A 27,266-nucleotide genomic window follows, 5' to 3' on the forward strand; every position below is an offset into this window, starting at 1 on the left:
AAGTTGGGGAGCCTACACTGGTACAGAGCGTTGCTGTACCCACTACACGTCGAAACAGCTCGGAATCCTGGTTTGCAACTCCTCAGCAGACACGTGGTCCAGTCCCACCCTCTGGAAATGACCCACTATCTGCCACAGCCAGGTATTACCTGAGCGTCCCCCTAGGCCTATCTAGCCACTCGGGTCCACAACAATAAGGATCATATGAGCAGGATCACCCTCAGAGAAACGCGCCACGTTGCCGTAGTGCCGTAACTGACGCTCCCTCACAATGCAGGTAATGTGCCTCATTTGGGACTCCATGAGTAACACAATGTCAAACCAGCGGTACCCAAGGATTTTTTGGAGAGACACAGCACTGAAGGAGTCCAGTCTTCATCTCAGGTCACTGGATAGCATCCATGTCTCACATTCAGATAGCACCAGGACTCTAAAGATATTGGGAGCGCCAGACACCCCTTTCCAGCGACCACATGACCCCCATGCTCTCTCAATCTGTCTACTGACTTCATAGGATGAGTCACTAGAGACATGAATGTCACTGCCGAGGTAAGTAAACCTCTCAATGAGGTCGATGCTCTCTCCGCAGACAGACACACTGCTGATGGCCGTGCCTAAGAGCTCATTGAAGGCCTGATGTTGGTTTTTATCAGGACACTCGCAGGCCCAGACAATCAGACTCCTCACTCAGTCTCTCGAGAACCCTGATCAGAGCCTCCATTGACAAAAATCACAGCATCGTCAGCAAAGTCAAGATCAGTGAATTTACATACAGTGTCAATCAATGCATACATTTTACACTAGTTGGTTTGTTGGTTTACACCCAAATAACTTATATACAATAAAAGTCTTATTATATTATATTATATTCTGGTTCTTCTTATACTGTTTGAGATGAGCTACCACCCTTGAAATTTCTGTGCATATAACAATTGGTAAATGGTAAATGGTAAATGGCCTGTATTTGATATAGCGCCTACTAGAGTTCAAGAACCCCCCTAGGCGCTTTACAACACAACAGTCATTCACCCATTCACACACACATTCATACGCTGGTGATGATAAGCTTGTCCATTCGGGTTGTTTACAGGACATATGCTGATTTCTTAGTTATCTTTCAGTACATTTTGTTGTTTACTTGACCTCTATCTTAACCCTTTGTGCAATTTCTTTAAGATATAAGCTATGTTACCCTAGAATCATTCTTCCACACCAGCAAGTGACAGTAACTTGCACTGGTGACGGTGGCATCCCTCGGCATGTAGTGTTTGACAATACAATACAATACAATTTATTTATTGCATAGCCCAAAATCACACAGGAAATGCCACAATGAGCTTTAACAGGCCCTGCCTCTTGAAAGCCCCCCAGCCTTGACTCTAAAAGACAACAAGGAAAAACTCCAAAGAAAAACCTTTGTAGGGAAAAAAATGGAAGAAACCTTGGGAAAGGCAATTCAAAGAGAGACTCCTCACCAGGTAGGTGGGACATGCAGTGGATGTCAAAAGGAAGGGGGGGTCAATACAATACAATACACAGAACAGAACACAAGTAATCCTCAATACAGTATAAAAAAAAATATTACAATACCATACCATATTTATTTGTTGAGCGCTTAAAAACACAGCATTACAACTGACCGAAGTGCTGTACAGTTACAACAAGCAGGACTAAAAGCAAAATATTAAAAACAAACATTAAGAGAGAAATTAAAACAGAGATACTAAAAACAGGCCAGGGGACCAAATAAAATAATAAAAGAAAATATCAAAAGGCAAGTGGAAAATGAAACAGGTTAAGAATTAAAAGCCAATGTGAAGAAGTGCGTTTTTAGGCGAGATTTAACTGAGGTAGCTTTTCTAACCACTAAGGGTAGGGAGTTCCAGAGCCTGGGTGCACAGACGGAAAAAGCCCTTTCACCACGAGCTTTAAAACGTGCCTTGGGAACGGTTAGGAGCAGCTGATCTGCGGATCTAAGAACACGAGGGGGATTGTGACAATGGAGCAAGACACTCAAATAGGCGGGGGCTAGACCGTTTAATGCCTTATAGGTTAGGAGGAGAATCTTAAAATCGATTCTGAATCTAACCGGCAGCCAGTGTAGGGTTTGTAAAATTGGTGTAATGTGTTGGCTTCTGCTACTTCCAGTTAGAAGCCTTGCAGCCGCATTTTGAGAAAGATGGAGTCTAGAAAGAGTGGCTTTACTGATACCATAAAGGCAGGAATTAGAGTAGTCGAGCCGGGATGTAATGAATGCATGAATTACTGATTCCAGGAGGTGGTTAGACAGAAGAGGCTTGAGTTTGGCGATTCGCCTTAGATGGAAAAAGCAGGATTTTACTGTGCTGTTGACTTGAGCATCCATTTTCAGGAACGTATCCATTTTGATTCCAAGATTGGAGACAGACGAAGTTACTGGAATGGGAAGAGAGTCGAGGCCAAGGGGTGGAGTCTGTTTGCAGTCGGGACTAAAAACAATGACCTCGGTTTTTGAATCGTTCAGGTGAAGGAAGTTTACAGCCAACCAGTCCTTAATGTCAGCTAGGCAGTCGAGGAGAGGTTTGGTGGAGTCAGTTGGCTTGAGGGAGAAATATATTTGGCAGTCGTCAGCATATAGGTGATATGAAATTTTCTAAATGTTTTCTAAAAATTGCACCTAAAGGCAGGATGTAGATTGAAAAAATTAGTGGCCCTAAAATGGAACCCTGGCGGACCCCACATGGGAGTGGGACTGATTCAGATGAAAAATCGTCTAGCATGACTCTGAGAGTCCTGTTGCAGAAATATGACCTGAACCAGTCGAGGGCTAAGCCAGATACACCAGCCCAGGATTCGAGTCGGGAGATCATGATGTCAATCAATATTACAATAACTCGGGTGCACAACAAGACAAAGACAAAACCTTTTATTCAGCTGGAATCTGGGCACTGCCAGGCAGGTGGCGCAAGTGTATTGAGAAGGGTGGAGACTACATTGAGAAATGACATGATCAGGTTTGTTAAGGTTCACTCCATTTTCTGATAAATCCCATTTTCTAACTTTAGCTTGACTCCCTCTTGTATAATAATAACAATTCTTCATATTTACATGCCGTTTTTCTTACTAGTTAAAACACTGAGTGCCCCACATGGGACATGAACCCGTGATCCTTTTAATGTGAGGCAGCAGCACTACGATCGCACCACTGCTTATATGATACCCCTTTACATCACAAAGTGCTTTTAACAGAATAAATAAAAAAAAAATGTTCAGGGCTAGCAGAGTTATCAGCGCACACACCCGTAACAAGTGATAACTGTAAGCAACATCTACGCCATGCTAAGGGAGCACAGGTTTGTTTTAAATCACCACACGTGTAATGATCTTGTGATGTGTCGCACTGCTATATGGGCTATGGTGGGTAGAGCAATGGGGGAAAAAACTTTGTGGGGGCTCAGGGCCCCTCCATTTACAGAGAGCTGAGAGACAGGATCAGGGTGAAAGGGGAGCGAAGGGTCAAAGGGCAGGAAGAGATTTCCCTAGAGAAGGGGCTCATTCAGTAGGTCGTCACAGTATCCTAGACTACTACCGCCACTTGTAGACACACAACAGAGTGATGCATTGTGGGTTGAATGTTGCTAGGCTACACAGAGTATAGCATCTGTGGTCTGTACTACTGTAGGAATTTCTGAAGGCTGTTTTTCTCATTTTTTCTCTATGTTTCCGGCTAATCCTTGGACTGTATATATATATATATATATACATATACATATACACACAGGTAGTCACAAAAATGACCATCAAGCATTGAGAAGGTTTGGGGCAGCCACCCGTTAAATTGTTCACGGCTGCAAAACTGATTCATAAACAAAGACAAGTTCATTCAACCAAGTCCAAAACAGAACTGATTTTCTGGAGACAAGATGGCAGCTTTAAAGGCCAGTAAAGGAAGTGGTGTCATCAATACAGGAATCGGAAGTGACGTCATTGGCTGCCCCAGAGCCGGGCAGGATTTCCCTAGAATGGTCTGAAAAAGATCGAGAGGGAAAAGTAGTGCACTTCGCCACCCCCTGGTCTGGCATGGAATCACATGTATTCATGCCCTTTAGTTGTTTCCTGAACACAAGTGTGTTAATATATATATATATATATATATATATATATATATATATATATATAGTGGTGTATGGCCGGCCGTTCATCCTGGCCAATACCCCCAAGCCGCCAGGTGGAGCCCTCCCTGCAGTATGGAGGTTCCCCGAAGACCAGCAGGGCATCATGGACATTGGAGTTTTTATACACAGCCCTGCTGGATACCATGGGGGCCTCTAGGAGACGCTGCAGGGAGGGACAGTGTTTATTTACCCTACACCCCGGAAGTACGTCCGAGTCGCATGGACAAGGGGAATGACGTGCTTCCGGGGTGAAGAAAAGCACTTTTGATCTGACCCGGAAGTGATAGAAGATCACATTGACTGGGGATTGGAAACACTTCCGGGTCAGGGACTATAAAAGGATTGTGGGAGCTCCCAGACAGCGAGCTGAGCTGGGTGGAAGGGTGGCAACGCGTCTGGGAGTGGAGGATTGTTTATTATTGTGTATTTGTGAATTTATAGGAGTATAGTCGAGGAGAGGGTGCTTTGTGCACTGTGCTGTATTAATAAAGTCAACTTGTGGACTTTTATCTGGTGTCTGGCATACTGGACAGAGGTTCAAGGGAGCGATAGCGCCCCCTATCTGTCACAATATATATAAATGATTTAGGTAGGAATATAAGTAACAAGTTGGTTAAGTTTGCAGATGATACCAAAATAAATGGATGGGCAGATAATCTGGAATCTGTTAAATCATTACAGAGGGAATTGGATAGTATAGAGGCTTGGCCAGATTTGTGGCAGATGAAATTTAATGTCAGTAAATGTAAAGAATTACACATAGGAAGTGAAATATTAGGTGTAAATGCACAATTGGAGGAGGAGGAGGTTAGGAGCATGCGCTGATAAAATTGAGATAACACCTCGTGAAAACGACTTGACACTATCAATTTCCCCAACAGTGTTCAGAAGCCATTAAGAAGGCTAACAGAATGTCAGATTATATAGCGCCTTGATGTGTGGAGTACAGGTCCAAGGAGGTTCCGCTCAAGCTTTATAACACACTGGTGTGGACTCATCTGGAGTCCTGCGTGCAGTTTTGGGTCTCCAGACTACTAAAAGGACATAGCAGCGCTAGAAAAGGTCCCAAGAAGAACTCGTCACATGACACTCTCAGAGATGACCAATGACTACTCCTCCTGCCTTCACAGTTACCAACGAAAATATAAAAGTGCGGAAACTATTTGAACATCCCTCGTAGTTTGTAGTGATGTCCAAGACCTACATTTAATCTCATATGTTCATGCAAATGAAAAATGGAAATAAAGTTTCAGATATAACAGGGGTCTTTAATGACCAATGGATAACAACAAACAATTTCAAAAATTCCCATAACCCAGATGTCAAATCATTCAGTCGCATGCTCTTATGTTTTTCGTAACAGTATTTCTCCTAGTGAGTGTCTTGAAGCACTTCATCCGTTTTTCTTTTTGTAACATATTTAACGTTAGTAAAGTAATTTTGCATGATTTTTGGTGACATCAGGGTGTCACCATTTTCAAGCACAACACGTGACGTATTAGAGATAAAAGTTCAGAGTTGATGTCTCAATCCGAGATTACAGATTAGCTTCTAAAACCTCAAAGTGAATTCCTTTGTTAAAAGCTTTCCTGGTGTTTAAACTTCAGTACGGTGTTTCTCGACGTTTCATTTTGGCTTCAGTGATTCTGCGATTTCTCTCATCACACTAAGTATCATAGTTTGCTTGCGATACCGATTTATTTGTGTGAATCCAAGAGAGACACAGCGGGCAGAGGGGAGGGTGATGGGGCCATCCTCATTCACGTGCCAGTCTCAGGGCATTCCTTACCTCCGCTTAGCTAGCAAACGAGAGAACTACTTCACAGATTTAGATCGTTTTTTCTAGAATTTGCTTGAACATTCCAGATGATTTTGTGACTTCTGTCATCACGCTAAGAATCATAGTTCGCTTGCAGGAACGATATATTCGTGTTAATCCGAGACAGAGGCTGCAGGCCGAAGGGAGGGGGAAGCGTGATGTCAGGAGTGGGGAGCCGGGTGGGACCCTCCTCACTGTCAGGTTTCACTATTATATGGCTAGCTATAAATAGGGGGCTTCTATTCGTTATGTTATTACGTGACCCAGAAGTCTGTGGGGCAGGGGTGGGGTCTTAATCTGGTTTTGGGAATTCATAACAAAAAAGGATGAAATTGAGAGACTACATTTGCTAAAGCCATATTGGATATGCCATCTCCAGAATAATAGAATATTTCAGGTAATCTCGGAAATCCTATTCATCCAGCATGCCTCTCTAGCCAATGACTGTTCACTAACCAGACTAATTGAGCGTTAATCAAAATTCACACAGCCATACGCTTGGCACATTTGGCTCATTTCCTACTTAAAGACACAATTGAAAGGTAATATTTCATCACGCAGGTATCAGCTCGACTGCTTGAGTGATGAATTTATCAATAGCATTGATCTGACAATCTCATGCCAGACTGAGTGAAAGAAAGCTTTAGTGACAACCTTCTTTGAAGCGAGCGGGCAGAGTGCCCACATACTTCATCAATATCAAAAGGAATTTGTCACATGGCTCACCAGGACCTTCCAGAGCCGTCACTTTGACCTTTAGCAAGGCACCCGTGCGTATGTCACATTTACATTTGTCACATGCCAGCCTCACCTAAAGCACTGTGTGTGACAGAGTGCACTATGGAAAGTGGCCTATAAAATACAGACTTCCTATGTGATTGATTTGTATAACGAAAAACGCCGCCAGTGCGCAGTTTATCAACATCCTGTCACATCGCGCTTGGGCGCAGATTTCTCAAATGACTTGTATTTGGGGACATGGGGCACACAAGTGGAAAATGACAATGCCCTAGGTGGGATGGAAGGAGACCCAGCACAGCTCAACTTTCAGTTACTCCCTTTACCAATGAAAAGAATTTTACAAAGTAACCCAAATCCAGACATGACCACAGGTTTATTTCTCCATGTTTTACATTGCACCAGAGTTCCTTTCTTCCATTGTTATTTCATTTTAAGCAAATTATGCATATGTTTTAAAAAAACGGGTCAATAATTTTCTCTCCACTTTTCCTGATGGTAACAACAGGCTGAGCAGAACAGAACAGGCCGTAATGAACCTAGCAGTGGTGAACAGGTCCTGTCAGGTCATTTTCTAATCTGGTTATTCCAGACCAGGGTCTCAGAGTGGGGGGTTTGCTGCTAGGGTGCCAGACCACCACAGTGTGAACACACACACATTAGTGAGATTCAAAACGACTCTTTTTAATGATTTGGTTAATTTCATTCAGTTCGACAAAATGATTTGAATCTTTGATTCGCTGATTCGTTCACTTCAAAAACAACAAGAAGCCATGTTCTAGTTTAAAATGTATAAAAGTATCATAACAGTGTAAGAACTTTAACCACCAAACAGTGCTAACAATACAAAAAGCAAGCAACACAATTAGTAATTCACACATATTATTATAATTTTTATCATTATTACGAGGAGGAGTCAAAAATGATCCGCACTCCCGGCTGTAGAATTTATTTTAGTCAACTTTCAGAAAAGACAAATACTTCATTGGTTTGACATCATCTCCCTGCTTTTCGATACACTTTGTCCATCTGTCAACAAGCTTTTGTATTCCTCCATTAAAAACGGTGTTAGGCTGAGCTGCGAGCTACGAGTGCACCGCTGTCTTTGTCTCTTCATCAGACGGGAATCTTCATCCTCGTAGGGCTTCGTTCGAAACCCAAGTCTGTTGTGGATTATTACATAAGCCAGCGGTTCTCAAACTTTCGTATTTCGCGCCCCCCTTTTTCTACCTGGAATAATTCTGCGCCCCCTGCATAATATAAGATAAATGAGAATAACCCCTGATACAACTAACAAAGGTATGATACTCGTGCGGTGTCACGGTATCCTCTCATTTTTACTTCGATAAAATTTGCATGTGTTCGGCTAACTCTGATTAACTATTTGCAATTTATTTTTTTTAAAGTGCTTTAATAACTGTTACAATGCCTTGTGTGGTTTTTGATAGTAATTCTAATCCCAAAAACAAAAAAAAATTTATTTGTTCTTATTTAATTATTTTTTTATGTAAAGAAACGATTAAATATGCTTCAATTTTTAAAAATCTCGTAAACGACGATACCGATGAAGTCAATCTGTGCGAGACAAACGTATTTTTGTTGTTATACCGCTGTTAGTTGTATCATGAAAATAACCCAATACGCAGTAAATTATTTAACTCAATTTGGCAGTATTGGCTACGCTGCCAATGTGGTGCAGTCATGCCGTATTATCACCTGATCTGCTGTTACCCGAATGTTAGCGATAGATAACGATACGTCTTGAACTTTCTGGATTGAAAATACGCAACTATAAAAGCAGCAGCAGTGGCGTCGCTTGTCAGTTAGTCATTAGATCAGTGAAAGGAAACCTTTTTCGAGTTGCAGCGCACTAAGTCCAAAAATTTTCTTTCGCGGAGCACCTGAGGGTCTGCCAATAAATAAAGTCTTGACGAAAATAAACTATGTATGAATTTTTCTAGATAAAGTTTAACTAACATTACCGTAAATAAAAAGCGAGTGATAATCATTGAGAATTAAATTACAAGGAAGTATCGAATGCTTGCGTCACAACAAAATGTTTTTCACCACAAAGAACTGGAAAAGGTCACTGAGTTTACAAAGTTTACTGTGTTGATCAGCGGTGTCAGAGCGAAAATAAGGTTAATTTTTAGATAGATAGATAGATAGATAGATAGATAGATAGATAGATAGATAGATAGATAGATAGATAGATAGATAGATAGATAGATAGCGAAAATAAGGTTAATTTTTAGATAGATAGATAGATAGATAGATAGATAGATAGATAGATAGATAGATAGATAGATAGATAGATAGATAGTGAAAGGCACTATATCATAGATAGATAGATAGATAGATAGATAGATAGATAGATAGATAGATAGATAGATAGATAGATAGATAGATAGATAGATAGATACTTTATTAATCCCAAGGGGAAATTCACATAATCCAGCAGCAGTATACTGATACAAAGAAACAATATTAAATTAAATAGTAATAAATAATGAAAAAATGAAAAAAAATAAAAATAAAAAAGCAGACAATAACTTTGAATAATGTTCGCATTTACTCCCCCGGGTGGAATTGAAGAGTCGCATAGTGTGGGGGAGGAACGATCTCCTCAGTCTGTCAGTGGAGCAGGACGGTGACAAAAGTCTGTCACTGAAGCTACTCCTCTGCCTGGAGATGATCCTGTTAAGTGAATGCAGTGGATTCTTCATGATTGACAGGAGTTTGCTTAATGCCCGTCGCTCTGCCACAGATGTTAAACTGTCCAACTTTAATCCTACAATAGAGCCTGCCTTCTTAACAAGTTTGTCCAGGCGTGAGGCGTCTTTCATCTTTCATCTTTATGCTCCCACCCCAGCATACCACCGCGTAGAAGAGGGCACTACCATAGTAATATTCAGACGATTGAATGGCGAGAGCTGCAGCTACAGCGATACTCTCTCGTCGGCAAGAGCCGAAATGTAGCGTTCGTATTTTCTCCTTCTATATTTGCTCCGCCTTCTTTTATCCATACAGTGAGCAAGATCTTCTAACAACGAGACTTTTTAAGTCTCACGAGATGTGTTTTTGACACCGCTGGTGTTGATATTATTATTATAATGGTGAACAGCGAAAATTTGAACTTGCATTCAAAATAAATACATTTGTTTACTCAACAATCTGATTAACCGTTATCTGTTTTTCCAACATAAAATATATATTTTTAAACATTATATTTTTAATCAACCAAAAGTTCAAAAAACACTAGCAATTTTAAATATTTTACAAACGTTTTTGCGGCGCCCCTAGGAAACTCCGCGGTGCACCAGTGCCCGACAATGCATTAGATCTATGCCTTAGTAATATTTTATTTTAATTTTAGTTATAATGCATTCGTTGTAATTATATGCTTGCAAATTTAACTTTGAAATAAAAATGTAAAAGATTAATTTTGATGTCTTGTTCATTTATTCGATGCCCCCCTTGTACAGTGCCCCACAGTTTGAGAACCGCTGACATAAGCAGAGCCATGGCTGATTTGCAAATGTTTTTCCACGTCATCGACTGTCTATTCAGCAGAGTCATTTCACGTGTGCGCTCAGTGTTGTCAACGGCAGTCCAGCTCCTTCTTTATGGCTGACGCTTATGTGACCTTCCTTGAACATCTATATCCATTCCTACACAGTTGTTCACGGCAAAACACTTTCTCCATACTGTGCAGTGGAAAGTCAAACAAAATGACCTTTTTTATTGGCTAACTAAAAAGATTACAATATGCAAGCTTTCGAGGCAACTCAGGCCCCTTCTTCAGGCAAAGATGTAATACAGAAACTGGAGTTCCCTGTGTTTATATCCACACACTAGAACAAGAAACAACATTGGTAAATCTTTAAAGTGAGAAATCTTAAATGTAAAAAATTAATAGACTCCTTCAAGCTAGGGTTCATTTAACAAGAGAGAAGAACAATGTATGATCAAGATCTTTGGATAAGATAACTGTCCAACAAAGTCTTTTGAAGTTTCTAATGAGTTTTTGAATGCAATGTAGATCTGTAGTCAGGTGGTCTGTGTCAGTCTGAGAGATGCAAACAATCCTCATACCTGGCCATAAAACTCTTGTCTCTATTTAAACCATATTGCAATGTGTTCAGTTTTACCATGAGCTTAACTTCCCATTCTTTTCTCTCTTGCTGTGTTCTGAAGTTGCCCATAAGCACTGTGACTTTAAAGTCCCTCTCACAGTGTCCAGGGCTGTTGAAGTGGGCCGCTACAGTAACACCTTTGTTACCACCGTGCACAAAGTCTTTAATAAATATCAGCACCAGACACCCCCTCAGACCACAAAAAAATTAATCACTGCACGTTGCTCTTCTTGTTTCTCGCACTGCCGTTACAAATGATCTGACGTAACACGTTCACACCGCCACAGCAGCGACTGGGGAGACGAGGACCTCGGAAGGAAAGACAGTGCTGCCAACAGAAGGTTTAATATAAGTGGAGTGTGGATCATTTTTGATTCCCCCTCGAATTATTATTATTATTATCATCTCTCTATTATTAAAAAAAAAATCTTGGGATGAGACAAGACTTTATTTTCCTGTGACGAGGTGTGATCTTTTGAAGAAAGACAGATAAGACACTTTCACATCCTGCGAGACGGTCAAGTCACATCATACTTATAACCATTTTCAAACAAGACTACCGTCATCTAACCTCTCAGTTGTTGGAATGCTTTTGGCAGACACACTTCCTGTGCTCTCAGTTCTTAAAAATTCGGAGGCGGAAAAAGACAAAGTAGAACGTCAGTAAAGAATTCAAAAACGTTGGCACGGTACACATGCAGAGCAGGTTAGAGATAACGGATGTGGGAAAATTCTAAAGTCTCAAAAAAATGAGTAAAGATCGCATTAGTGCAAACAAATGGAAAATATTACTCGGTGAAATAATGAAACAGCGAAAAGAGATCGAATAATGTTTGAGGATGTCTGGGGGGACAAGAGAGATAAGGCAGTGAGACAAAAAGGACAGCTGCTGTACAGGCTTTGAAATGTTCAAAGCGCCACACAAAATTTGAATCACGCAGCATGGCAGCAGCAGTTGATCGAGCAAAGAGGAGGCAAAAAAAACCAACTACTATTTGTTTCCCGTTGTATCACCGTTTAAGAGGGGGTTTCGGAGGAGCGACCATGTCTCCTTGGGTTGCGTTCAGCCCCCCTCTTCACATTGGTGCATAGCGCTGGCCGGATGGAAGCCCCCTAGTTATTGTTATTATTATTAATTAATTAATTAATTTGATTAACTATTAAATTTCAACAATAAATAAAAAAACAATCACACAAATAGAACACATCACATTAACACTATAAGAACATTGAAATATGACTAAATAACATTATTTTCAGTTTTGGATCACTTTCCCGCAATTTCCTTCTTTCATATTCCGTCCTTTCTGATGCAATCCCCCATACAGATATCATCAGTGAACTGAACTGAGATTCAACGTACTGCAGTTTGATCTTCAGTTCGGTACACAAAGTGATTCTTTCGGTGAACTAGTTCAGTGTATGAATGAACTTGTACTGGTTCTCCAGACCACTAGGGGGCACACTGGTTCATTCAATCAGTCAGTGTACTGAGATGGCCATAGTCATTCAGTCAGAGTGAACTGATCAATGGGAGGAGCTTGGTGTCATCTACCATGTCAGTCATTGGTTAGCCGTCGTGATGACGTTTTTGCTGAAACAGTTTACTGATTGGCTGTTTCCCAAAGACAGCAGCCATTTAAGTGAAGTTAAGACAATAGCTCCAGACTGTCACTGAAAGCAATATAAGATGTAGCACGCACTGTGCAAGCCTTGGAAAGATTTGTTCTTTAATGTCAGTGTACCAGTAGGTTCGCTCAGAGACCAAGGACAAAAGAAGTTGTTTGTTTGTTCATTACACATCACTAACACACGCTCATTCTCTTACTATATTTCTCAATTTACAATTAAATCTTGTCAAGTTTCCGTAACACTTTACTTTCGGTACCGCAAAAATACACCTACTACTCATTTCCTATCACATAACAAGACCTTAAGAAAGGCTTCTTGGGGCGTTCATTGCACTATAAAGCATTAGTGAAAGTGGATAATCATCTGAGTAATGAAGTGCATTAAGTGAGACATCGAGTACGTCTGTTGATCTTGTGTACTTCAGTACAAGGCTTGTGAATCCTCCATATTCGTAAGCAATTTTACCAGCAAATCACATGCCACACAGAAAAGAGATGAATTGTTAAACTAAAGTGTTAGCCAAGTTTTATTTCACCTCCTTGTGACAAGCGTACTCTTCCTTAAGTGAGGAGCTGAAACCAGAAGATGTTTGTCAATCTCAGAAGGAACAGCAGAACACATCCAGTGAGGTCTACAACTGGAACAGCCAGGCCAGTCCCTTCCGGTCACATGACCAAAGGATAAGGAATAAAGGAAGAGGTGGGACTGAGAGGTGTCGGTTAATTTCCTGTGAAGACATTCAACAGCCACAAGCTCAGCTTAAAGGAGCAGTCCACCCAAAATATATTATATATGTATATATATATATACATACACACACACTATGGGGCTCCACTCCCTGCTCGCTTCACTCGCCAACCCCTGGGGATGGGCACTGGGTGCCCACTATCTCATGGCTGAGCCACTTAATGGGTCACTCCTCCATTAGATAAAGCGACTGTACTTAAAGAGATGGTGTATATATATATATATACATATATATATATAGATATATATATATATATATATATATATATATATATATATATATATATATATATATATATACATACATTGTCAGGGATGCCAGGGGCAACGACCCTGCCGGGACGCCTTGAGGGACCGGAAGAGGGTCAATGCCCACCCCTGATCACGTGGGGGCTGCCTTCCTGGTTGCTTTGGGGACCCAACCCTGTAGGGACCCATGGTCACCGCCAGGGGGCACCCCAATGCCTTAAGGGACCCTGGACCTCAGCACTTCCGCCACACCAGGAAGGGCTGGGGGGAATAAGAAAAGGAACACCCGGAGAGCTTCCGGGAGAACAGCCGGCATTTCCGCCACACTGGGGCGTGTCCAGGGAGGAATGCTGGGACACACCTGGAGCTCATTCGGGATAATATAAAATGGGCCGTCTCCCGTCAGTCGAGGCTGGAGTCGGGTGGAAGCAGGACAAAGCAGGAGAGTGTGGAGGCGGCCCAAAGAGAAGGCATTGTGTGGCCAGGACTGTGTTGGGGTTTGTGTGTGTGCACTGGAAACTTGTATATAATAGTTGTAAATAAACGTGTGGTGGTGAATTACAACATGTCTGCCTGTTTGTGTCCAGGCCGCATCCACAACATACACACAAATAAATATATATATATATATATATATATATATATATGCACATATATATACACATATACATATACACACACACACATATATATATATATACACACACACATACATATATATACGTATACACACACACACATATATATATACATATACACACACACACACTATATATATATATATATATATAGAGGGAGGGGACGGTTTGGTGCTTAGTTATTATAGATAGAAAATCAATATTTCACTACAACTGTCTGTTTTAAATACCAAACGTAATATAAAGTAAAAGTCAAAACATAAACCGCAATAAAACGTAATACAAAGTAAATAAATGAAATTACATTAATGCTGCATCAAAAACATTATTATGAATTGCTTTATCCTCTAACTTACATTCTACAAACGTTGCTTTTTTGCATTTCTGTTCACATATTGTTCAGAATATTTTTCTCATTCTCATTTATTGGACAGTTCTCTTTGTTCTTGATTTTTATTATATGCAGCTCTTTTATCGTTCATTTTCTTTTATTCGCCATTCTTTATCAATTCTTGTTGCTCTTTGTCTATCGTTATCTAAAATTCAACATTCTTGAGCAGATTTGCTTTTCTGCATTGCCATTATAACCGACTGCGTTAGCAGCACTGAGAGTGTCATGGGGTGGGATGGAAAGAGGATGTGCACAGTAGGAGTTACGATTGGGTGAGAGGTGCGGAGGGGAGTGGTTAAGGCTGAATAACCTGGACACGATGGAAAACCTTTTAATATAATGAAGTGATGTATTGTAGGAGGAGAACAGGCATCCCAGGTGAAAAGAGGAAAAATAAATTACCCAGGTGGGAGGCCAGCGAGACAATGAAAGCAAATTGGAGAAATAACTTTGTATCTAACTGACCAGAAATAATGGATGGACCAGCGTAAAATGAGATTCAGGAACAGTTCCATCCCCCATATGCCAGGTGGCAGTTGTCCTCATATGGTAACCAAGTTGGGACACCCACAGGGGTGCCTGGGAATTGGAGTCCAGAAGTGAAACCCTGTCAGGATCCCTGGGTCTCATTAGAGAGCTCTCTACTTTCTTTCTGGGATGCACTTCTTGGCCATAAAGTATGGAGTTCCACTGGAAACATTCCTGGGACCAACATAAAAGGAGTCTGCTGCCTCAGTTCCAGTGAGTCAGAGTCTCTCAGAGAAGAGAAGGAGGAAGAACTATATTTTGTTGGTTAATTCTGGAGAGGCAATCATTGGAAAGATGCTGGTATTGAATACAAATCTTCCATTTTATTCATATAATGAGTGGTGCTTTACTGTGTCTGTGGTTTGGGGCTCTCTGGTACCCCCCTGTGGTCACTATATATATATTTTTTTTAAATATTATTTACCCCCATGTAGTTTGCAATGATAACTTAAAAAAGATGTATTGTGAAGAACAGACAAAGTTTCAGATAGAACGGGATCCAAAAGTGACCAATACTGTACAACAGCAAAGAAGATCAAAAATGTCCTTGAAAAGATCACATGGTTATTCATGACACATAATCCACATGTCAGATCATTCAGTTGTATGCTTAAAATGTGCAAAATGCATGGATTTTCTGCAAACATATTACTAAATAAATAATTCCAGAAAATGAAAGCAATCCAGAAATGGGAAGCCCCTTCACTCAGGGTCACGCTTTTCAGTTGAAGACTGGACTCTTGACCAATGGACGAGGGGGAGAGGCGGGTATTTCCAAACAATGAAATAGCTTTCATGTAAGACCACATTGGTCCCAGCACCCGACAGAAGTTGCTCAGAATTGCGGCGTAATTCTGCAGCAGACAGATTCAGGTTTTTATTCTCATTTTGCTTGCCCTTACAGCATGGGCTCCAGTCTAATGTACAGTTTGCAACCATAAGCAAGTCAGATGGTCAGATCAATGTAGGAGGCTACACTTGCACATGTAATATATGTAGTATATTAAATAATGTATGTGATACTGTGGTCTTTGCTTCTTTTTTATTAATATTAATAGGTCTGGTCAAGGACAGAGGGATGCCATTACTAAATCAATTGTGGCTATTGTGGATCCATGAAAAAACCCACAACATGTAGATAAAGATAAATTGTGCCACTCAAAGCTGGAGTTTACCTCTGATTAAGAGAACAGCAGCAGAGAAAATGTGCAACCATAACATCAATTGCTCATTCCGGAAATTAAAAGTACAGAAACCAATCTTGGATGGGACACCAGCTTGTCAGAGGGCACACATATCCACACTCATTCAAGTCAGGCCCGTTTATAAGAGATCAACAGTCTATGCACCGGGGGCATGCGACGGCCACACAAATAGTGAAGTGAAACACGGCCCAAAGCCACACAATGGCTGTAAGTGCTCCAGCAGGAGGTGAGAGCGGAGGTGGAAGAGATATACTTGAGTACGATGGAGGAGATAAGTCAACAAGTTGACCAAAACATGTTTGTTGTCCAAGCTATGAAAGGCTGAGCCTGTTTACATCAAGTTCTTGGTAGGATCTTTCTATGATGGTCTCTCTAATCCAAACCAGAGACCCCAGTGTGCTCCCACTCTGTAGAAAGATAGAGACCCTTGAACGTATTCTCACCTGCTGCCCTACTGTACTAGGGGAAGGGTGATACTACTGGCGCCATGAGCAGTTGCTGAAGGTGATAACCTGTGTCATCTCCACTGCTGTCTTCCACCATCCATTGAGACCATATATAAGCTTCATCAGGGCTGGGTAGAAGCAGGAAAGCACCAGAATGGCAATTAAGAGCCGACCTTGACAGGCAACTTAAATTCCAAGAAATATGCATTGCATTTGTCATTCCAACAGATGGCTGCAGGGGGCACACCAGCTCCCCAAAATCCCACACAGACAGACACCGGGCCCAGGTTCAGCCACACCCACGGGTTTTTATTCACCTGTGGGAAACGCTTCCTTTTCACTTCCTACCTGCACAGCACACTAACAAGCACAAAGCAGTCATCTCCACTCCTCCTCCAGCAATCTTCGTCCCTCTTCCTCCTGAGATTGGCTCCCGGAATGAAGGCAGTGGGCTTCTTTTATGCTGCACCAAGGAGTACTTCCTGTAGCCGGTTAGTGAGGTCCGGAAGACTTCCAGGTGAGGCGGAAGCTAAGGCTCTACAGTTTCTGCAGCACTCCCTGTCGGCAGCACACCAGAACCCAATAGGCCTTTGCCTTCAAACTCCAACTCCCAGCATGCCCTGTGGGAATCCATGGGGCTGCCACAACCCACAGGGTCTGTCCTCTAGTGTTCAGGGGGAGATAATGCCCTGTGCATGCTCTCTCTCCCCCAGTTCTTCCTTAAAGAAGGCGTCATGGCTTGAAAGGGCTCTGGTCACCCGCCACACTTGGCTGTTTCGCTCATCACTAATTACTAGCAATATAAAAACTGTGCCGTGAAACTTTACAGGCCAACCTCATAAACCGATTAAAATGGCAGAAGAACAAGGCAAAAACACGTAGAGTGGGGTTTGTAGCAGGCTGCATGTAAAAGGGTGAGTGAGAAGCAGAGTCGAGAGATAATCATATGTGACCGAGTAAAACAGACCAGGGCTTCCAACAAAATGTTGTGGTGCCAACCGGGCAAGCCCGATTAATCGCAAAAACAGAAACAGAAAAAATAACATTCGCTGGCAGTCAGGTGGACGAGGCTTCAACAGCCCAAAAACCCACTACAGCAAGAGTTCAGTTTCTGTTGAGATTCAGGTTTGGAATGAACGCCTCTTTCTGGGGACCGCCTGTTTCTATGGCATCCAGAAGGGAAGGGGTGCAGCCTTATCTGGGCATTGTGGGTGGGGCTAGACATGGCCATGGGATGTGATGGATAGAGAAGAGAGAATGGTTAGCGCCAGCACCCCCTCTCGTCCCAAGGTGGTTTCACTTAATTCTTCGGATGCCATGCGTGACACGTGGCCAACGGTTTACGTGATTTGAAAGGTGGATTTTGTGTGCGGAGCAGACAGAAACCACTGTGGCTATTTCAAAATATACAAGCATGGAAGGAAAATGAACTTGACCAGAGTCATTTGCATGTGAACGCAGAGGTGCGCTTATTTTATACTATAATAATCGAAATGCAAAATTAGACTTGACAAATAAGCCGAGTCAGGAGGGATGAATTTGTCAGCACTGTCTCCAAATGTGCATTATTGATTTTATCTCACTTTGCTCAGGGCTTAAGGTGTAAGCAGTCTCCGAACATCAAAGTGCCCATACATAAATGTCAAAGGCAAACAAAAAGAGCAGACATATATCAGCAGCTCTTTGTTTGTAGCCAAAAGGCGGCAGGCACTTGGGCAAATCAGAGAAAAGTAGAAAAGAAAAATCTGCTAAACTCAAAAAGGTTCCTCTCAGGGCTCATTTGGAGACTAACAAATCTTCTAGGACAGGGACAGCAGCTGCAATGCAGGTGACAAAATCTTCACCATTACTGATTTTAAAGCCGCAGCGCTTGAGCAACACGGCCTAGCACACTCAGTGGCCACTTTATTAGGAGCAAAGTCATGTCCTACGAATAGCCAATTGTGTGGCTACAAGTCAAGATTTATAACATGGAGGCTTGGCCAAGTGGGTCAGACGTTCAAACAAACATTAGAATGGGCAAGTTGAGTCGTCTAAGTGATGGTGACCATGGTAGGATTTGTGTTGGCACCATCTGCAATGGTTCCACCTGCCATTCTGGGATTTTCACATATCACAGTAGCTACAGTGAAGGGTGCAATAAACAAAAAGCATCTCTAGAGAGCGGTAGTTCTGTGGGCAAAACCATTGTGTAAATGAGAACGGACAGAGAGGACCTGTCAGACTCGCTCAAAGTACTTATGAGGTGTGCCAAAGAAAGCAAAGGCAGTCGCGGGGTAATGTAGTTATTTAGGGGTAATACACCTTTCAGTATGCTTTCCACATATACCTTAAAGGTAGCATGAAGAGTTAAGCAAGCAGATGAAGGGTGCGTGAGCAACAAGGAGACAGAATGTTGTAGGTGATAATGAAACAAAGTTGTAAATGTGAGACTTGACAGTTGTCACGGACACAGCAATCCCATAGAAGGGACAAAGCTGAGCTTACGAGATACTGAGAAAGACAAAGAACGTAGCGGAACGAGGCTTTTATTTAGGTGTGTAAGCTAATGAACCAATCAGAGTAAAGGTCAGATGTTGTGTAAGCATTAAGTCAGCACTGTTATGTACATTCAACGGTTTATAAATATGGGACTGTAACTTTGCTCTGTGACCATTATGTGGCGCCTCTGATCGGGGAACATTCCCTTAACTTCCCTAGTGTTAATTTTTTTCTCGAAAAAACAAACAAGCGTTACATTTTTTGCCTTGAAAAACGACATATTTATTAAATCTGATCTTTCTACTGTAAAACGTGTTAAACACTACAAGTACAAAGTCAGAAGTGTAGGAAGTATGTATAATAATGATACAAATAATAATAATAATAATAATAATAACAAATGATAATAAAAATAATGGTAATACTGTATATACTGTCAAAATGTGTTGTTTGAAGCACGGTGGAATAAACAATGCAACGTCACAGTCAGGACAATAGCAGTGTGATTGCTTGCGGATTTTCTTTCCAGACTGATCAGTTTTTGAACAACACACTGCCCATGTGCGACTGACGAGAGCATCACTTTTGGATTCATCAGAATCACTTCCACGGTTTCACTGTCTGTTTCAATTTCAATTCCTTGAAGACAGAATCACTTCGACTTCACTGCTCGTATCACCGTCAAGAGCGGGCAACACCTCAGCTGCTAAAAAACATTTTTTACAAGAGGCAATTATGAGGCTAGGAGAAGATGTATCTGCACTGTTGACCGGGTAACACTTGGGCCAGATGCCTATGCAAGACACGTCTACACCGTTGCCCGAGTAACGCTTGGCACTAACACTGTTGGCACTTTTGCAGCCTGAGTAACCCTCGGGTCGAATGATTTTGCGAGACACGTCTATACTGTTGCCTGGGTAACGCTCAGGCTTGATGCTAACATAAGACACAACTATACCGTTGCCCAGGTAATGTTCAGCACTAACACTTTTGCAGATTGAGTAATCCTCGGTCTAACACTTATGCAAGACACGTCTATACCATTGCCTGAGTAACGCTCAGCACTATGGGCTGTTGGTACTTTTGCAGACTGAGTAATCCTCGGGTCTAACGCTTATGCGAGACACATCTATACTGTTGCTGGGGTAGCACTCAGGCTTGACGCTAATGTAAGACACAACTATACCCTTGCCCAGGTCATGCTCAGCACTGTGTGTATATATATATATATATATATATATATATATATATATATATATATATATATATATATATATATATATATGTGTGTGTGTGTGTGTGTGTATAAGAGCCATTTTCCTAGTTATATAAGATTCATACATATTTTACTAAGATTACAAAGCATTATATATAGGAGTTTCCTAAAACTCCCATAAGTAGAATTGTATTGGTATATTCTGGCCATTTCTAATAATTTTGACTAAACATTATTCTTTAGTTAGTGACCAGCCTTGCCATGTGTAAGCTGTAGAGGATATATGGTTTTAAACCGTGCCTATGGGCCTTATGAGTGTGTGAAGTAACTCGTATAACAGCACTTATTTAAGTGCTAAGCTGTACGTTTAAAGTGTACAGAAGAAGAAGCTAAGAATCTTTAAGTATAGAAGAAGTAAAGAACTTTTAAGAACAGAAATAACTACAATTTCTAAAAAAAAGCTAAGTTTAGAGAACATACATTTTTATTTTTTGCCTTTTATTCTATGTGTGTAACTACTTTTTTCTTTTATTCTTGTATGAAGTTATTTGCTTTTAACTTTAACTGAATATTTTTAAAACAAACTTTTGGACTGGGAGATTTCTTTTGGGATGCGTTTTACCCGTGTTTGATCTCGCCTTATACTTCGGTGGCTACAATATATATATATACACACATACATTAGGATATATACACACATCTCATTAGGAAACATAATGTTAATTTTCACTTGTATGCCGATGACACCCAGTTATACCTTTCATTTAAATCAAATGAAGTTTCTCCGATGTTGTCTTTAATTAGTTGTGTTAGTGAATTAAAGGAATGGATGAATGAGAACTACTTGTCTTTAAATACAGATAAAACAGAGATGTTAATTGTTGGAGGGAATGACGCTGATCACAGCAATATTTTGTCGTCATTTAACTCAGTTGGAATCCCAATTAATTTTACTGAATCAGCCCGCAATCTAGGAGTTATCTTTGACTCTAGCATGTCATTTAAAGCGCATATTACAAAGTTGTCCAAAACATGTTTTTTCCATCTTAAAAATATTAGGAAATTAAGGCGCTTTCTAAATAAACAGGATTGTGAGAAATTAATTCATGCATTTATCTCTAGTAGGATTGACTACTGCAATGCGGTGTTCACTGGCTGTTCAAACTGTTCTCTATACAGCCTCCAGTTAATCCAAAATGCCGCTGCAAGAATTATTACAAGAACAAGAAAATATGAACACATAACCCCAGTTCTTAAATCTTTACACTGGCTCCCAGTTAAATTTAGGGCAGATTTCAAAATCCTCCTTTTAACATATAAAGCATTAAGCGGCCAAGGTCCGCTTACTTGTCTGAACTTATCATGACTTACAAACCTGAGCGCACATTAAGATCTCAAGATGCCGGTCTGCTTAGGATTCCAAGGATTAATAAAATAACAGTGGGAGGTCGAGCTTTTAGTTACAGGGCCCCTAAACTGTGGAATGGTCTTCCTGCTTCCATAAGAGATGCCCCTCGGTCTCAGCCTTTAAATCCCGGCTGAAGACTCACTACTTCAGTTTAGCATATCCTGACTAGAGCTGCTGATTAACTGTACATACTGCATCTCTGTTGTTAGTCATTAGCACTATAACATAAGTAACATGATAATTATATTTGAATACTAACCCTCACCTATTCTGTTTCTTTTCTCGGTACCCAAATGTGGCCATTGGTGCCACGCCCACCTGCCAAGTTGTTTGCCTGCCTATGGTAAAGTCATCCCTGATGGAGGATCACAGGAATCATGGGAAAGGGGTCCTTTCATGAACAGCGTTTCAGCCGTGGCATGGCCAAATGGAGATGCAGCTAGATGGATGAGGTCTCAGGACTCTAAAAATATCAAACCTAATTATGTCATATCATCTACTGTTAAACCGTAATTCTAAAATTTTTATTATGCTGTCTTAAGGAATTGTTCTGTTGTGTATATTGTATTGTATTGACCCCTACTTTTGACACCTACTGCGCCCAACCTACCTGGAAAGGGGTCTCTCTTTGAACTGCCTTTCCGAGGTTTCTTCCATTTTCCTACAAGGTTTTGTTGGGAGTTTTTCCTTGTCTTCTCAGAGAGTCAAGGCTGGGGGCTGTCAAAGGCAGGGCCTGTTAAAGCCCATTGCGGCACTTCCTGTGTGATTTTGGGCTATACAAAAATAAACTGTATTGTATTGTATTGTATACACACACATACATGCATACATACATACATATACACAAATGTATATATATACACATATATATATATATATATATATATATATATATACAGGTATACACACATATTGTCAGGGATGCCAGGGGCAACGACCCGGCCGGGACGCCGTGAGGGACCGGAAAAGGGTCAGAGCCCACCCTGGATCACGTGGGGGCCGCCTTCCTGGTTGCTCTGGGGGCCACGGGTACAGGGCATGGAAGCTCCACCCTGTAGGGGCCCGTGGTCACCGCCAGGAGGCGCCCCAATGCCTTGGGGACCTGTTACCCCAGCACTTCCGCCACACCAGGAAGTGCTTGGGGGAAGATTTAGGACGGCACCCGGAGAGCTGCCGGGAGAACAGCCGGCACTTCCGCCACGCTGGGGCGTGGCCAGAGGAGGAATGCCGGGAACACCTGGGGCTCATCCGGGGACTGTATAAAAGGGGCCGTCTCCATTCATTCAGCACTAGAGTCGGGTGGAAGTAGGATGAGGCAGAAGAGGAGTGTGGAGGCGGCCCGAAGAAAGGCATTGAGTGGCCAGGACTGTATATTGGGGTTTGTGGTGTGCACGGGACTGTGTCTGAGTGACATAATCTTTGTAAATAGTGTAAATAATAAACGTGTGGTGGTATTTAACAACATGTCCGCCTGTCTGTGTCCGGGTCGGCTCCACAATATATACACATATACATATACACACACACATATATATACATATATATATACATATACAGTACACATATATACATATACACATATATATACACATACACACATATATATATTGTGATGGATAGCCGGGTCCCGACGCCTCTGCTGCATACGTCCCGGGGGAGCCACCATGGACAGTGCAATGCCTCCCCCGGGGCGCCTGGGAGCAGCCTCCCTGGCCGTGGGTCCTTCCTCAGTCTTCCCCATGGCTCCACGGGACATGGAGTCCACCACAGCCCGGTTGGGAGATGGGGTGGCCGCTAGGGGGTGCTGCGGAGAGCCAGCCGAAACATTGGACGACTTACCAACCCCACATGGAGGAGCAATTAAGACCAGCTGGTCAGGCACCAGGAGCACTTCCGGGTGGGCTATAAAGCGGGCCAACCTCCCTTCATTCTTGGCCAGAATCGGAAGGTAGAGGACGAGGTTGCCTGGGAGGAGTGGTGGTGCCAGAAAGGGTTGGTTATAGTTTGTGTTTTGTGCTTTGGGACTGTGTATTGCCTGTGGGTCACGGGGAAGACGTGTGCCCATGGGTGAAGAAAAAGAATAAAGCCTGTGTGTTTTGTACACGTGCCTCTGCGTGGTCTGTGCCGGGTCAGGCGCTATATAGCGCCTTTTACTATATATATATATATACACACACACACTAGCTGTGTAAGCCCATGCTGTAAAAAGTCCAGGCTCCTAGAAACCATGGATTGTGGCACTTCAATTAATCAATCGCATCGGTTGTATATTAGCACCTCCTCATCAGTTTTGTTTTACCGACGTGCTCGCCTCCATTGTCTATGGACGGCTAAGTGAGTTCTTCTCTTGTCAGAGGTTTTGTTTTGCCAATGTGCTCGCTTGTGTGTTAGCAGCGGCGGTTTCACTTTGCCAACAGAGTCGCTTTCTTTGAGCTTCATGCCGTACCCTCGCACTTCTGAGCTGGACAGACAGACATACACACTTCCATGCGTAGATATTTATATACAAGATATACTGTACACATATATATATATATTATATAAAAAAATCCTGGGTCGAGACGTGATCATCTCGGAGAGACACTTTAAAGTCCCACAAGACTTCTTGCACGTCACACCCTACTTGCAAAAAATTTCTCGGAGACACTTTAATGTAATATATATACACCCGGAGAGAGATCAGCTGATGTCACCAGGGACGGGCACCACTCCCAGTGATCAGAGATGGGCTCCGCGGGGTTGATTAAAGTAGCTCTGCATTTAGCTCATTCTGGAAGGTGCTCACCTCTGAGTGGGAGATCACATGTTTGAAATGGACCACCGACAGAGCAGATCTTTGAACTGAGACACACAGTGTGTCCAATTGATCTCATTTCTGTTTTGGAATCATCATTAACCAAGACTGGGTGTGCACCAAGCTGGGAGAGAGGAGTTTTCCATAACCAGTTTGTGTTATTTGGAGCTAGAACATGTAACAGCAGCTACTATTTGGCAATGATTCAGGACACCAATACCATTCAACTGTATAACCACTGGGTGATCCTCTTCAAGGGTACTATAGGGTGGAGTGGTGACTCTGTGGCTAAGGATCTGGAAGGTTACCAGTTCAAATCCCGCTACGGCCAGTAGGGATCCTACTCCATTGGGCTCTTGAACAAGGGCCTTAACCTGAAAATTGCTCCAGGAGTGCTGTACAATGGTCAACCCTGTGCTGTGACCCCCCCAAAGGACATGCGAAACGACAATTTCCCCTGAAGGATGAATAAAGTACATCAAATTAAAAGGGGGCTTTTCTTCACAATAATGCATGCCCATACCATGCTGCAATCACCAGGGAGAAGCTCTCAGAAATGTTACCAGTGCTGCTACTTGTGGGACTCTGTAGAAAGGCACCATGAAGTGTCCTTCATCCGACTCAACTCAAGAGGTGGTCCCAATACACCCATTTAGCTGGTGGTGCTATCATAATAAGGCATAAGTCAGGGGGAGAACCCCAGGACACATAGATACGGCAGTCTGCAGTATCACCTCGGAGAGATACATCATTTTTTGTTTTGTTAGTAGGAGATTTTACAAAGTCTAACTGATTGATTGATCACTCACAGGAACCACAGCACACTTTCTGCTCTCCATCATTTATCTTTTTTTTTTCCTGTTGTGGTAATCAATGAATGCCCAAGAACAGAATTTATCTGATCAATTCATTTTGGCTGGTTTCCATCATCTTCATTTTTCTTGTTCCTTCTACTAAGTATGTGGTCTGTCACATATCTGCAACTTCGTTATTAAATATCTAACCCACCCGACTTGGCCCTGTGAGCTTAAACAGGAGATACAAAGGCCGTTTCCTGCTTTCTAAAGAATTGGCCCAACAGCTCAAAAAATGCAGCTTCAACTTGCAAACAAGAAGCCATTTTCAGGTCTGGCCTATCAACTCCCAGTGGTAGCAATTAAGACACAAATAGCAGGATTTTGCAATGATTTTCCACAAAGGAGAGAAATGTACCGAGAGGGAAATGAAGGTCCCAAACAGGATGAAGTGTAAGAACGGTCTATAGCTCCAGCAGGGGTCGTAAATGAATGCTGGACAGAGACCAAGTCCTAAAATCGAGCAAAATTCAAAGGCGAGAAATAAAATGTACACTATCCAGTAGAGCTGGTCAATCAAACTAGGCAACATCTGAGGGGCAGTGTTAATGAAAGTTGAGGGGCACATGCGCCAGACTTTGTGGGGCACCATTTCTGAAACTAAAGCAGAGCGTGCGCTGGACTTTTCCACCCACAGATCCACGGTATGGACACCAAAGAGAGCTGTTTTGGAAATTCAAAGGATGCACGCTTCACGCACCGATGCCGATTCTCCCCCAAACTCTTCCCAGAAGTCGAAGAAGAATACTGAATGAATGCCATAGTAACTGAGGGGCACCATTTTGGAAACTCAAGGGGTACGTACTCCACATAGTGAATACTTATGTAGTCAGTGATTTTCTGTTTTCTATTTGTAATTCATTTAGACCACTCTGCAGAGATTTGGTTTCACTTTGACATTAAAGAGACTTTTTCCGTTTGTCAGAGAAGCCAAATTAAATTAATCCCAATTCAATATTGTATGACAATAAATATGAAAACATCCGAAGAGTGAATACTTTTATAAGCACTGTAAGAGTGGGCATCCTGTCAGTAAGGCTACGATTAAGCTTAAAAGGCCAGAAACTGCTCAGAGCATGGGGTCTGGTATAGGCACGAACATCCAGCAGGGGCGGCAAACGAGAAGTTAAAGTTGCTCAGGAAGACGACTCATCTCTCAGTCAATGTGGGTTTTATATTACACCTTTGACAACAAGCACAATTACAAAGCACACAACAATAGAACACAAAGAAACACATTGTGACGGGAGGGAGATGACAAGATAATTCAAACACAATAGAAGTGACTGACAGAAAACTGCAAAGCAAAAGTCCTGACATCAAAATGAATTTAAAACAATGAAGTGAATGACATTCAGAAAGCACAGGGGGATCCAGAAGATCACATTTAAAATGCAAGACAGAAAAGGCCTGACATTGAAAGCTTATTAACACTAGAATTACCAGAGCCTACGAAAAAACTCGTAATTCCGTCCCACCTTAAATTGCTTCTTAAATCCCTTCACACCTCTCAGCCAGCGTCCTTTGTCCTCTAAATGTGCCGATAAAGAGAAGCTAGGAGCAGCCGGCTATTCCATCCCCCCACCAATTTAGAACGTGCACGAACTTCTCTCAGCTCATGCCTTGATTGAGTATCTGGGAGTGAAGTGGAGTTTTAGAGTGGAAATAATAGATCGTTATTTGGAACACACGCATTTCATGTCTGTTCCGTTTTTACAGTAATCTGTTTAAACACATTGTTAAAACAGAAACGTTTTTTATATTCTAGTAGTAGATGACAAAATGTAGGCATAAACTATATAATGTATGAAGCCTGAAGTCCAAATAGCA

Source organism: Polypterus senegalus, chromosome 12 (assembly GCF_016835505.1).
Source record: "Polypterus senegalus isolate Bchr_013 chromosome 12, ASM1683550v1, whole genome shotgun sequence".
Classification (NCBI taxonomy): domain Eukaryota; kingdom Metazoa; phylum Chordata; class Cladistia; order Polypteriformes; family Polypteridae; genus Polypterus; species Polypterus senegalus.